We start from the raw sequence: 13,461 nt of genomic DNA, 5'->3' as shown, positions 1-13,461 counted from the left end.
ACGACCAATGGCTGTCGACATCATCATTGCATACTGACCCGGAATTGGAAAACGTATTTCACCTTTAGACAACCATTTAAAACCTGTTTTCAAACTAGTGTTCTCCTTTAGTTTATTCTCCCAATGCTGCTATGAACTGCTTTAGAACAGTGGCTAAATGTGTCTGGTAGATTTCGAAGGCTTCGAAACAATCATTTCCAATAGTCTAATTACAGTGTAAATTCAGTAAATCTCAATTTCACATTTAAACCAATGTGCAGTTTCCACAGCTAATGGCATTTAATTTTTTACTGGAAATGCATGGGAGTAAGCCAGTATCAAAATAGTTCCCACATCTTGAACAGTTCCATTGCATAACACGAAACCAGTTCAACATGGTCTGATTCAGAATTGGTCACACATGGTACAAATCACAAGAGTGCCTGTGAAGTATGAACTTTCAACGGGTGTGCTATGCTGCCATCTAGTGGCATTGAGAAAAGCATTTCCCACAAACAGGTCTATTAAAACAGATTTTATTTAGAATCTCTTTTCCACAGCACAAATAAACCATTCATTAAAACGAACGTTAAATTTAAAAGTACCTTCATTGCATAGTCTCCACATAACTACATAAATAACTTAAAGAACTACATTTCATAGCTGCACAGCCATGTATGAGACAGTTCTAAAAGTTGAACATTTAAGAGCGGTTCTTGCTGACCCAGTGATATCGGTCCACCCTTGGACCAGAGAAGGCCTGTAGCCCTTGAAGCTCTTATGAGACTGGTATGGCCCACCTGAAGAGGAATGCTGCTGGTAGCCCTCAGCAACATAAGGTTTCCGGTTATTGTATGCAGGGCCATAGCAAGTAATTCTGGGCCCCCTGACTGTATATTGCTCTGGGCCCCTTACCTATTAAAGAAATACTGTTTTGAATTTGTTTTGGGGCCCCCGTACCTGTGGATTAGGCGAATGTTAACCACATTAGCTCCCAATTAACATGTCTGGGCATTGTTACCTGGTAGATACTGTTGGGGTTGGAGACAGTGGGGATGCATTTAGGCTCTGGAACCGAAATACTGCTACTATTGCTGCTACTCATTCTGGTGTTGCCAGCCTCCTCATCAGAGGAGGTGCCCGAGTGGTAGTCTGAGGAAACCCTTTCCACTGCATTATTATTCCTACGAGAGAACTTTTCTCTCTTTTCGGACCCTCCATTTGGGTCACACAAAATGGGGTCGACTTCTCACCATACCTATTAAGATAAGTAAAGTCCTTCTCCTAGATGTGGAAATACTGCAGTGGTATGAAGTCATAAGATCTCAGATCCAAAAATCTAGATTCTAATAAAAAGGAATAGTTCACTCAAAAATTAATTCTCTCATCATTTACTCACCCTCATGCCATCCCAGAGGTGTATGACTTTCTTCTGCAGAACACACACACACACTTTAAGAGTATTTCAGCTCTGTAGGTCCATTCAGTGCAAGTGAATGGTGGTTACCAACATAAAGCAACAGAAAAAGCAACAGAAAAGTAACTCCAGTGGTTTAATCCATGTCTTCAAAAGTGATATGATAGGAGAGAAACAGAAACAGATCAACATTCAAGTAATTTTCTCACTATCAATCTCCACTTCCACATTCTTTCGTTTTGGTGATTGGTATTCTTGGTGCATATCAACCACCTACTGGGCAGGAAGGAGAATTTATTGTAATAAAAAGGACTTAAATATTGATCTGTTTCTCACCCACACCGATCATACCACTTCTGAGGATATAGATTACATCTGGCACTGTGAGAATTGTATGCTGCCTTTGTGCATCAATTTTGTTACCCATTCAGTTGCATTGGGAGTACCTACAGTTCTGAAATATTTTTCTAAAAATCTTTGTGTTCTGCAGAAGGAAGTCAGTCATACACATTTGGGATGACATGAGGGTGAGTAAATGAGATCATTTTTATTTTTGGGTGAACCAAGTTTAAGCACAAAGCATAACTATACAAACTCCAGAAAATGTGGCATATTGGCATGCCACCTCTCCAGGATCAACCCAAATGGTCATTTCCTTTGGTAGTCCAAGATCTTCATAAACAATGTCACTCTGGCAGCAAGCACACGCAATAACTGGGTCCCTCATTTGAGCTCCGTTCATCATTAGGCACCTTTAAAAAAATTAAAAAATGTTTTACCTTATATACAATAAAGGTCTGCGCAAGGCTCATTACAATAAGCTTGCCCCTTGGGTTTTGGGTTTTCTAGATATCAATGGCCTTTGTAATTTTCAAAGAGTACTGCAGTGAGTTTCCCAGCAAATTTCTCACTGCGAACACAATCCAGTTTGCCATGTTTCTTTGCAAGCCTCGCAATGAAAAACACTGTTACTGCAATCTCTTCTTTCGTTTTAAGGAACGATATGGTGAGTTGTTACCAACTGGTTCTCTTAAAAAGCTTAAAAGTATTATAAAATTACAACTGTTTCAAAGAAGCAAACAAACTTGCTTTGTATCACCAAGCTGATATTCTGTTTTAGCTATACAAAGTCAAATTCTCGTCAGAACCAAGAAATTCAAACCCAGTCAACATCACTGAACTTTTTAATGTCTTTGGACATGCTAATCAGTAATTAGTTTGAGCAGGTGATTCAAATTGTGGGAGCCACACAAAATTAAGTATTAATTAATAATCACTAAAGTGTCTAGTTTGACGTTGCGTACCAATTAGAAGCGATCATCCCTAAGCCCTATTCCCTTCATAGACTACCATCCACCATACCAGCTTTGGAGTGCTAAAATGGGGCTCAAAAATAATGGTCATTTGGAACTCACTTTTAAAGTAATTTTTGTTAGAAATTCTGTTTGGAATGACCTAACAGCATGAAGATAAAGATTCACTGTAAACCCTAATGCACAAAATAATTAATTGTATTGAGTGGGGAATTAAATCATACAACTTAGTTCAAAGAAATAATGAGTATTGATGAGTATTGAAAACTTTCTCTTTCTTTTGAGTTCACTAAACTGACACCTTTTAGGTAACCAAAATTGTGTTATTGAGTTTAATGAACTTAAATTTAACTGAAACTGGGCAGGGGATTTCTAATTTCAGCATGCTTTGCATGGCACTCAACAGGGAGAGTAAATGTTAAAATTAAGTGTTATATATGTCTTTTTCATTCAATTTGTCCAAGGTGGGAGACTTGTTAATGTTTAATGTTTTCTTGTGTTATTTAGAAGAGTCTCTGTTATGTTGGTGTTTTGGGGGTTACCATTGTGGTGAATAGTGGTGCTTGAGCTTAGTTTGACAACAGGTTAAATTTACACACACATACATATATATAAATATATATATGTTGGTTTGCTTTGCTTTGCTCACTGAGCAATTGCTATGCTAATCAAAGCATAATATTTCCAATTAGCAAACATTCTGCATGCTAGCATTCACTCACTGTATTAGCTAGTATATGCTACCTGTAGTTAGTTTCCTTCTACTTTAAGTATTTAAATTAAGATTGGTCATTTTAAATTCAGCCAAAGTGTTCAAGGGATAATTCATCCAAAAATTTAAATTCTCTCATCATTCACACCATCGTACCATCCCAGATGTGTGTGACTTTCTTTCTTCTGCAGAACACAAATAAGGATTTTTAGTAGAATATTTCAGTTCTGTAGGTCCACACAATGCAAGTGAATGGTGACCAGAATTTTGAAGCTCCGAAAAACACATAAAGGCAGCATAAAAGTAATCCATAAGACTCCAGCGGTTAAATCCATGTCTTCTGAAGTGATATGATTATAGTTGTGGGTGAGAAACAAATCAATATTTAAGTCATTTTTGTTTCACTATCAATCTCCACATTCACATTCTTCTTTTGTTTTAGGCTATTCGCATTCTCCGTGCATACCTGGGTAGGGAGGAGAATTTATAGTAATAAAGCACTTAAATCTATGATGGCAGGAGTGTGAGTAAATGATGAGAGAATTTTCATTTTTGGATGAACTGTTCCTTCAACTTTAAGGTTAAGTACATCAAAATGTATGACTTACCTACTCAATATTTCAGTGTTGTACTTCCTCTGAAGTGACCTCTGAAGGTAACATTGAGGCCGTGGATTATTTTTTTATGTATTATTTTTTTATTATTATTTATTTATTTATTTTGTGACATGATGGTTTAAGCTGCCTATAAGGTTGCTATAAGCCACATCTTGACTAAACAGCATGATTGCATTGTTAATTTGGATAAACATTGTAAGTGAGAGTGGCTGATACTTTTCTGTCTGGACTCCCCTTTACAAGACCAATCTTGGAATTTATAGGCTAACCCAGAAGATAAAATTATTTATTTATTATTGTATTAGTAATTCAATTTATTAGTTAAAAACAAATATGACAAGGGAACACAGATGTCTAGTTTGTGTTAGACTTATTTGGAAACTCTGTGGAAATTAAAATGGGCAGCAGCAAGCGCGTGATGAAACTAAATGTGTGTTTTGTTTACTCCCTCTGGGCAAGCCTAGACCTGTCTTCACATGGACTAAATGGTCTCTCTGGTTACCTAGTCAAGAAGAACATTGTCAACTATAAACACAGTTAACAACATTGCCACTTCTCAGTGTTGACATAGATATGGGCCTCTCAGATGCAGTGTTGTATTTTCCAAGGCCTTGTTACACTTCACCTTTGTTTCCTTCAATCTGAAGAATTATAACAGGCAACGGCTAAGCAGTGCACTTTCGATACAACCATCTTTGGTTATAATATCACAGAATCTTACAGTTTCAGTCATAAGCAAAAGGGGCAAGTTCAGCTGTAGCCTAAGATTTGAGAATACATCTCAAAGGGGTTTTAGGAGATTAAGTGCAAACACAGTGTTAAAAGCTACTGTATTTACTATTAGTTAACAGCTTGAGTTGTTATAGTGCAGGGTATTTTCCCTCGTTGTACCGCGCTCATCTCCACAGAGAAACAGCGCCAGTGTGTGTTGCGGTGAGCGCCGGGCTTCGCGCTCTTGTGACTCCCGCCTCAGAGGGCGCTGAATTTGAACATACAGCTATAAATACAGATGCGTGTGCTGGAATGCGAAGCAGAGGGGCTTTGAAAGACGAGAGCACACAGAGCTACGGACGAGTGTCTTCAGGTGAGATTCGCCCGAATTGTTCGCTATGTTGATCGTTGGTTTTCTCAGCATGAACTGAATTATTCGAGAGCTAAGGGTACCATGATTTTCTAAGAGGTATACTTTTCTTTTCTTTTTTTAATTAATTGTTCCTTCAACACATTACAGAGCAAAGATCACCATACAATTACTTGACAAGTTAACGGAAGGAATAACATATTAAATAGGGGGAAATAAATACCAAGAAAGAACAAATTAAGCATGAAAAGAAGATGGGAAATATTATTAATTAATTAATTTTAAAAAAGTAATAAAAAATAGATATATGAAATAATATAAAAAAATAAAATAAGGATGAGATTAAAGGAAACAGTAATATATACATCAATTAAAGCAAAGAGTTTGAAGGCAGTTCAAACTGTAATTGTTCTAAGTGCTTTTTTTTTTTTTTTTGTTAACAGAAAGTGATACAGTATTAAAGTAATGTTATATCTCTTTTAAGAATACATAGAAAACAGGCTTAGGCCTACTGTTCGAAAACTTACATTTATGAATGTAAAATTTGCATACAAAATAAATCACGTTTATATTAAAGCAAGCACTTTCTTAAGTGGGATCTGACTCAAAATACCCAAAGATAATAATCCTAAAATGCACTGAAAATTATTGCAAGATAGCATACTATTTGTAATAAACATAGGCTACTAACTTTCCATAGTTGTTGAGGATAATTGCATGACCAACAAAAAAACAACAACAACAAAAAAACATTCTCTCTGTGTACAAATCTGGAAAAAGGAGCATTTTGTGTCAATATCAGTTCTGAATTTCTTTAAAAATAGTTTAACAGGGTATTCTAAGAGGTATTAGCGTTCAACCCCACTTGGAGATGTCAGCAGGGTCGTAACAACAAGAGATGAACACAAACCTGAGGGTGCAGAAGCATTTCGTCTGATGACTTTTCACTTAAAGACGATTGTTTTTATATACTGTATACTATTTAAAACATTAAACATTATATTTATATATACAGTATTATTTGTTATGCTGAAGTCATCAGTGAATATACACCATCTTGTCTCTATGCTACATTGGTATTTAAACTATATATGGCCTTTATAGTCCTAATTGTTTGACTTTCTTTTTTCTTTTTCTTTTTTAGGGTTACATTGCAGACTGAACTGGAGGGATTAATACAGAGGTTGTATTTGCTGATATGTTTACATGTTGGGGTTGGTTTGTAGGCAGTGTTGTTAGCTGATTGTTTTAAATTGGCTACAATCACTAACCATACTGCCAACACAATGACCTACAAGGAAACACACTGGAAAGAAAGTAAAATATGATAAAAATATTTTACCTGCTGTTCTGACAATGTGAGTGTGACCATGACAGCTAAATTATAATCTATTTGTATGATACAATTCATGTGGTTTCTACAGTAAACATTAAGATAAATGACCCTGCCAGGCATTATACTGTGTGGTCACCAGGCAGTGCAGTAAGTTGATTAACATTTTTTGTAATCACTAACCTCACTACCAGGTGAAGACCAGTTAAGAAAAACATGTTTTAATAATAATAAAAAAAAAATAAAAATTAAAGAAAAAAAAAATAAATAAATATATATATATATATATATATATATATGTTTTTGTATTGACATTGTATTGTATCTTAAAATAAAGTGGAAAGCATCATAATTCATGCTAATGTGTCTAAGTAATTTATTTGCATGTGATTTAGCGGTGAACCCATGAATATTTATTTCCAGATCTGAATAATATTATTTTTAAAAAAAAAATGCTTTTGAGTTGAGTTAGCTACAAATTATACCTCTACTCCACCTTAAAATCCAACTTTAAATTTGATAACATCCGCCTACTCAATTGTGTTTATAACTCTTTTTAGAAAAACGGTTGATATAAATATTATATATATATATATATATATATATATATATATATATATATATATATATATATATATATATATATATATATATATATATATATATACACTACTGGTCAAAAGTTTTGAAACACTTGACCGAAATGTTTCTCATGATCTTAAAAATATTTTGATCTGAAGGCGTATGCTTAAATGTTTGAAATTAGTTTGTAGACAAAAATATAATTGTGCCACCATATTCATTTATTTCATTATAAATCTAAAATTTAATTTAAAAAAAAAGTTTTTGAAATTGATGACTTGCACCAAAGAAAAGCAGCCAATAAGTGCCCAACATAGATGGGAACTCCTTCAATACTGTTTAAAAAGCATCCCAGGGTGATACCTCAAGAAGTTGGTTGAGAAAATGTCAAGAGTACATGTCTGCAAATTCTAGGCAAAGGGTGACTACTTTGAAGATGCTAAAATATAACACAGTTTTGATTTATTTTGGATTTGTTTAGTCACAACATAATTCCCATAGTTCCATTTATGTTATTCCATAGTTTTAATGACTTTACTATTATTCTAATATGTGAAATATATATATATATATATATATATATATATATATATATATATATATATATATATATATATATATATAATTATAATAAAGAATGAGTAAGTGTTTCAGAACTTTTGAGCGGTAGTGTATGTACAGAATTGGAGAAAATTAGCTGCTGATAGAGAAGCCCCCTGCGTTATTTAGGTCTCCTGTCCAGGGGCAGTTCTAGAGGGATCCCCCCACCCCCTCTGTGACGTGGTCCTTGCTCACATACATCCTGTTTAAAATAATAAAACAACATTACATCGTTTTTCAATACTTCATCATCCCTGAGTAATGATTGTAAGGTGAGGTAGGTCTGTTTAGAGTAAGTATTTGAGATTAATTGTACATAAAATAGTCCATAATAATTCCACGCTCTGGGCACTAGCATAGAAACAGACTGCAGCAGAAGTTGTTTTAAGCTACTAAGCAAAGCTTCCGCTCTGTGAATACGGAAGTGTGATAAAGGCCTATTCTGTTTTGAAGCAGGCACTCCGTCTGATTCGGACCGGCATAAAACAGTAACTAAAGTGATTGGGGTGTTCATTGCCAAGGATATTTCCCTACTCCGCTGGCAAAGATGTGTGATTTCTGCATATAATTAAAATACTTGAGCTGCGTCACAACATCCCTCGTATCCATTTTAATAGCAAAGTTTCTTCTATAGTGATGTACAGCTTCTGAATATTGAATATATGTGCAGTAGAGTTTGAAATGCATTTTATGTTGATGCATGTACTGTAATAGTGCAGGTATTAAGTTAAAATGTTGATTTATTAATTAGAGAAAAGGGTTTTTTAGTTAACGACCCTAACGAAAATTAAGCATGGTTTTACTATAGTAATATTGTAGTAACCATGACTGCTGTCACCATGGTTTTCTTTGCAGAAATCACGGTTTTGATACAATTAACCATGGTTTTACAGCAGTAATACTGTAGTTTCCATATAGTAACGTCTTGGTTATGTACGTAACCTCGGTTCCATGAGACGAAGGGAACGAGACATTGCGTGCTAACACATATGGGGAGTGTCCTTCTACAAAACCTAGTTGAAACCTCTCTACAATAACGCAAATATTCTAATATTGGCTATGGTGTTTGAGCCCTGCCCTTTTAGGCTATCTGGTATAAAAGCAGGTGCGCAAACACCATTCCTCTGAATTTTCGGACTGAGGGACAAGGAGCACATCCCTCATATATGTTTGGCAAACGAAATAGAAAGCGCTCTAAATAGAGAGGACTTGTGAAGAGAGGGACGTTACATCTAGGTTGTAAAACCTTCCAAATGTGTTTTGAGAAAAACATGTTTTCCTGCTGCAAAACATACGTATTGTAAAGACACACTGTTCGTCCATCCCCATGAGGAGGCCATGCCTCTAGTTAAGTGTGCTTTAAAACCAATTGGGCAAATCTTACCCTGCAACTCATAAGCCAAGGCAATCGCATCAACGATCCAGTGAGAAAGTCTTTGCATGTAGACAGACATTCCTTTTGTGCTTCCTCCATAGCACACAAAGAGCTGATCAAACAGTCTGAACTGGTGGGTGCGCTCAACGTATCAGTGTAGTGCCTGCACAGGGCACAGCAAATGCAAGGATTGTTCCTCATCCGAATTAAAAGGAGGGAAGAAAGCTTGAAGGTGAGTGACCTGCGCTCTGAAGGGTGTGGTTAGAACCTTAGGCACATAGCCTTTTCTGGGTTTGACAATGGCTTTTGAAAGACCGGGGCCAAACTCCAGACATGAATTGTCAATTGATAGAGCATGTAAGTCACTGACCCGTTTTACTGAGGCCAGAGCCAGCAGTAGTGCGGTCTTAATGGAGAGCATGCACAAAGGCTCAAAGGGGGGCCCTGTGAGCACTTTTAGGACTAAAGTTAGGTCCAAAGTCAGGACTGTAGCCAGCCGAGGTGGATTTAATCGTCTTGCTCCTCTAAGGAACTTTATGATTAAGTCATGCTTGCCTATAGTGGAGCCAGCTTCAAGTGCATGATACGCAGATATAGTCACCTAATAAACTTTGAGCGCTGACAGAGTGAGAATTTCATGTATGGGGCAGTTTACTGGGTCTTTGCCATGTGAAAGACACCAATCAGCGAACACATTCCATTTTAGCGTGCAGAGGCATCTCGTGGATGGCGCTCTGGCCTGTAAAATGGTGTTCATGACTGTATGCATCATTCTGGTGCATTTAGCATGCTCTGTTCAGGGGCCACACATGCATGTTCCATAGCTTGGGCTTGGGATGCCAGATTGTGCCTTGCGCCTGAGAGAGCAGATCCCTCTCTGGTATTTCCCATGGCGAGCTGTATAACATCTCTATCATTTCCGGAAACATTGGCTGATTGGGCCATTTTTTCGCAATTAACAGAACTGTTTCCATGTCCACTCGGACTTTGCTGATGACAGAATGAAGGAGGCGCACCGGGGGAAGCATATACTTGCGTTTCACCGGCCATACGTGGGACAGCGTGTCATGGCGACATATATATGCCACTACTGTTGTGTTGTCCGAACGAATCAGAATGTGGTGATTCACAATATCAGAATGAAAAGCTCTCAAAGCTAGAAAGACAGCCAGTAGCTCTAAGCGGTTGACATGTAACGAACGTTTTGCACCTATTTCCAGGTGTCGAAAGTCGGGCGTCCATTACACGCCGTGCCCCAACCTGTATTGGATGCATTTGTGGTCAGCACTTTCTTTCTGAAAACTTGACCCAGCATAATACCCTGTTGGTAGAAGGCTGGCGCTGTCCATGGTGCTAGAGCAGCCAGACAGTGCAAGTTACTGTGATGCATATGAAAATGAAATGACTTCAGTGGTAATGTGTTTTCAGTTTGAACTAAGTAGTTCCTCTGATTGGCTAGTAATAATCAATCACTGAGGTAGTTCAAAACACACACAGTTAATTTTCAATGGGGAGAGCACCACATCGATACATTTCGTGAATGTGTGGGGAGCCAGAGACAGATTGAAATTAAGGACTTAATATGCAGTTCCCTCGAACGCAAATCTAAAAAGCCACCTGTAATGCGGTGCAATTAGTACAAAGTACGTGTCCTTCAGATCTATTGACTCAAATCAGTGTGCAATAAGATCTGCGATAAGATCTGTTTCTGAGTTAACATTTGGAATGGGCGTGTCGCAAGCACGTGATTCAAGCATCTCAAAACTAGAATGGGCCGAAGCCCGCCATCCTTCTCCAGAACGAGGAATTAACGGCTGTAAATCCCACTGTGTGTGTCACAGTCTGTGCATGCAAAACTGGCATATCGTTTTGTCAGACCACAGATTGTGCTCAATCATTGTAAATACCAGCTCTGACACGCCCGTGAGGACTTGACATGCATTCGCTCAGTGGGACAGCAGGCTTATTAATTCACATGAAACAACCTCTATCGCGTTCTCTGCAAAAAGATTGTGTATTTTGGCTAGTAAAACAGGCACGTATTTGGACGGAACCGTGGAAGACAGAACACCATTGAAACGGGTGGCCAATGTGCAAACTGGATCATGTAACCATGTGTGGGGGTGAGGGCATGGCCGAGCGTTCATCTGGGGAGAAAGGAAGTGGTAAGGGTTTTCACCTGAGATGAATTGCTGCTAATTGTGATTTCTATGTTCACAGTGAGAGGTGGGGAGGTAAAAGGCTGCCCAAAACCCCAGAGAGGGAGAGAGAGAACCCAGTTGACAAGCTGTGTGTGTGTGTGTGTGTGTGTGTGTGTTGGCCGCTGTCGGCTGTTGTGAAGCTTTACCGTCACGCTTGAGGCGGATGTGTTTGATTTATAAATACAAGTGACGTACCTGAGTTGGAATCGCTGTTCCCCGCTTCCTCATTTCAATGAACATTTACACTGGTGCTAAAACCCGGGAGAAAAGAGGAAGAAGGATACACTGCCATGGTGTCATCACCATCTGGATAGTGTCTTCAGGTCCCTTGCCATCATCCACCAGTCCCAACACCAGGCCATCGTGGACATGCGCGTGGAGCAGCAGCGGCATTTTGAGGCGCTCCTTCGGGCCCAGGAAAAGGACCAGCGGGTGCTGCAGAGCTTTGTAACCCAGGGGGTGGAGGCTGCCGCCCGTTTCCCGGCAGCAGCGAACCCTCACGTGCTGCTCACAAAGATACTATCTCAAACTCTTTGAGCACATGGCCAAAGCCCTGAGATGGCCGCAGGAACAATGGGTGGTACATCTTCTGCTGCTGCTGACCAGGGAAGCCCAGATCGTGGCGCAACAACTTCTGGTCGCTGACTTACTGGACTACGTGAGGTTGAAGAAGTCCATCCTGCAACAGGTCGGCCGCAACCCAGAAGAGCACCGCCAGTGTTTCCACTCCTTGACGCTGAGTGAGGTCGGCCGCCCGTTTGCCTTTGCTCAGCAGCTCTGCGATGCCTTCCGGCGGTGGGTGCCCAAGGAAGACAGCGACGCCAATGACGTCATCAGCTTGATGGTGCTGGAGCAGCTCATCTCCCGGCTGCCGAAGGGGACAGCTGAAGTGGTCCAGCTGGTGGAAGACCATCTGACAGCGTATCCGGGGGCTGGCATGCCCCACACCCTTTCTGCCCCTGTTGTCTCCTCCCCTGTTCCCCCCCCCTCCTTCCGCCCGGTTCTGTTTCCCTGGAAACGTGGGAACATTCCCCCAAGACCGGCTATCTGGTCATGGGGTTTCCCTGCTCTAACTGTCTGCTGCTACGAGTGTGAGCGGGAGGCCTGGGATGGTCTGCTGGAATTGCGGGAAGCCGAGTCATGTCCGAGATCCGTGCCCTGTATTGGAGGTGGGGGCCTTAATTTGGATCCCCGACACCCCACGGACCGCTCCCGGTCGAGCAGGGACGTACTAAGTACCCATGGGTATTAAGGGGGGTACATACCAAGCCTTTGTGGATTCAGGTTGCAATCAAACCTCCATTCATCATTGCTTGGTTCAAAACGGGGCATTGGAAACAAATAATCGGGTGAAGGTGAGGTGTGTGCATGGGGATATTCATGATTATATGTCACAATAATGTTCCGGGGACAAAAGCATAATGTTGAGGTGGTGGTTACTCCACGCCTCACCCATCCACTAATTTTGGGAACTAATTGGCCAGCTTTTCATTTATTATTGAAGGGGCTGTGTGCGGCTGGGTCCTGTGAGGAAGTGAATTGGTGTGGGATGTGCGAAGCTCTGGCTGGGGAGGCGTGGCCTGGACCATTTATGTCTGCTCCACATCAGGCTGATGCTGGGGATGGGGAGGTGTTTTCCTTCCCTGCCCTTAGGGAATTCCCAGTAGAAGATTTCCCTCTAGAGCAGTCATGAGACGAAACCCTGAAACACGCATTTGACCAAGTGATAGTGATTGATGGTCAAAATCTTCAGCCGGACATTGCACTCACATATCCATATTTTTCAATTATAAAAGATCAGTTGTATAGAGTGACACAGCACACTCACACAGAGGAAAATACAACCCAGTTGTTAGTACCAAAGAGCCTTCGAGAAATGCATATATATATATATATATATATATATATATATATATATATATATATATATATATATATATATATCTGAACATTGCAATACCGAACCGTTCCGAAACAGTGGCTGTGTCTTGTTTGGAAGGCTGCATGCTAGGTCGGAAAAGGCTGTGGTATACCGAGCGTCCTCCTTTAAACAAATCTTGTTTAAACGAGACTGCCTTCTTAGGACAAATGGAAACGGAAGGTATCATGGTTGCTACGACAGCACGCCACTCTTTAACGTATGAGGTAAAATTTAGAAGAGTTATAATGATGTAAAGAGAAAAGAAAATAGATTTTACAGGTGTAGTTTTAGTCGAATACTTTATTTTAATTACATATTAATATAATTATA

At 39.4% G+C, this 13,461-nt stretch overlaps 1 pseudogene; it reads right to left on the bottom strand.

Moving 5' to 3' along the window:
* Positions 1 to 682: 682 nt before the first annotated feature.
* Positions 683 to 11,603, bottom strand: LOC127437076 (maternal B9.15 protein-like; annotated as a pseudogene).
* Positions 11,604 to 13,461: the final 1,858 nt, after the last annotated feature.

The sequence above is a fragment of the Myxocyprinus asiaticus genome, chromosome 4 (genome assembly GCF_019703515.2).
Source record: "Myxocyprinus asiaticus isolate MX2 ecotype Aquarium Trade chromosome 4, UBuf_Myxa_2, whole genome shotgun sequence".
NCBI classification, from domain to species: Eukaryota; Metazoa; Chordata; class Actinopteri; order Cypriniformes; family Catostomidae; genus Myxocyprinus; species Myxocyprinus asiaticus.
The sequence above is the reverse complement of the archived record's forward strand: the minus strand, read 5'-3'. Positions and strand labels throughout refer to the sequence as shown.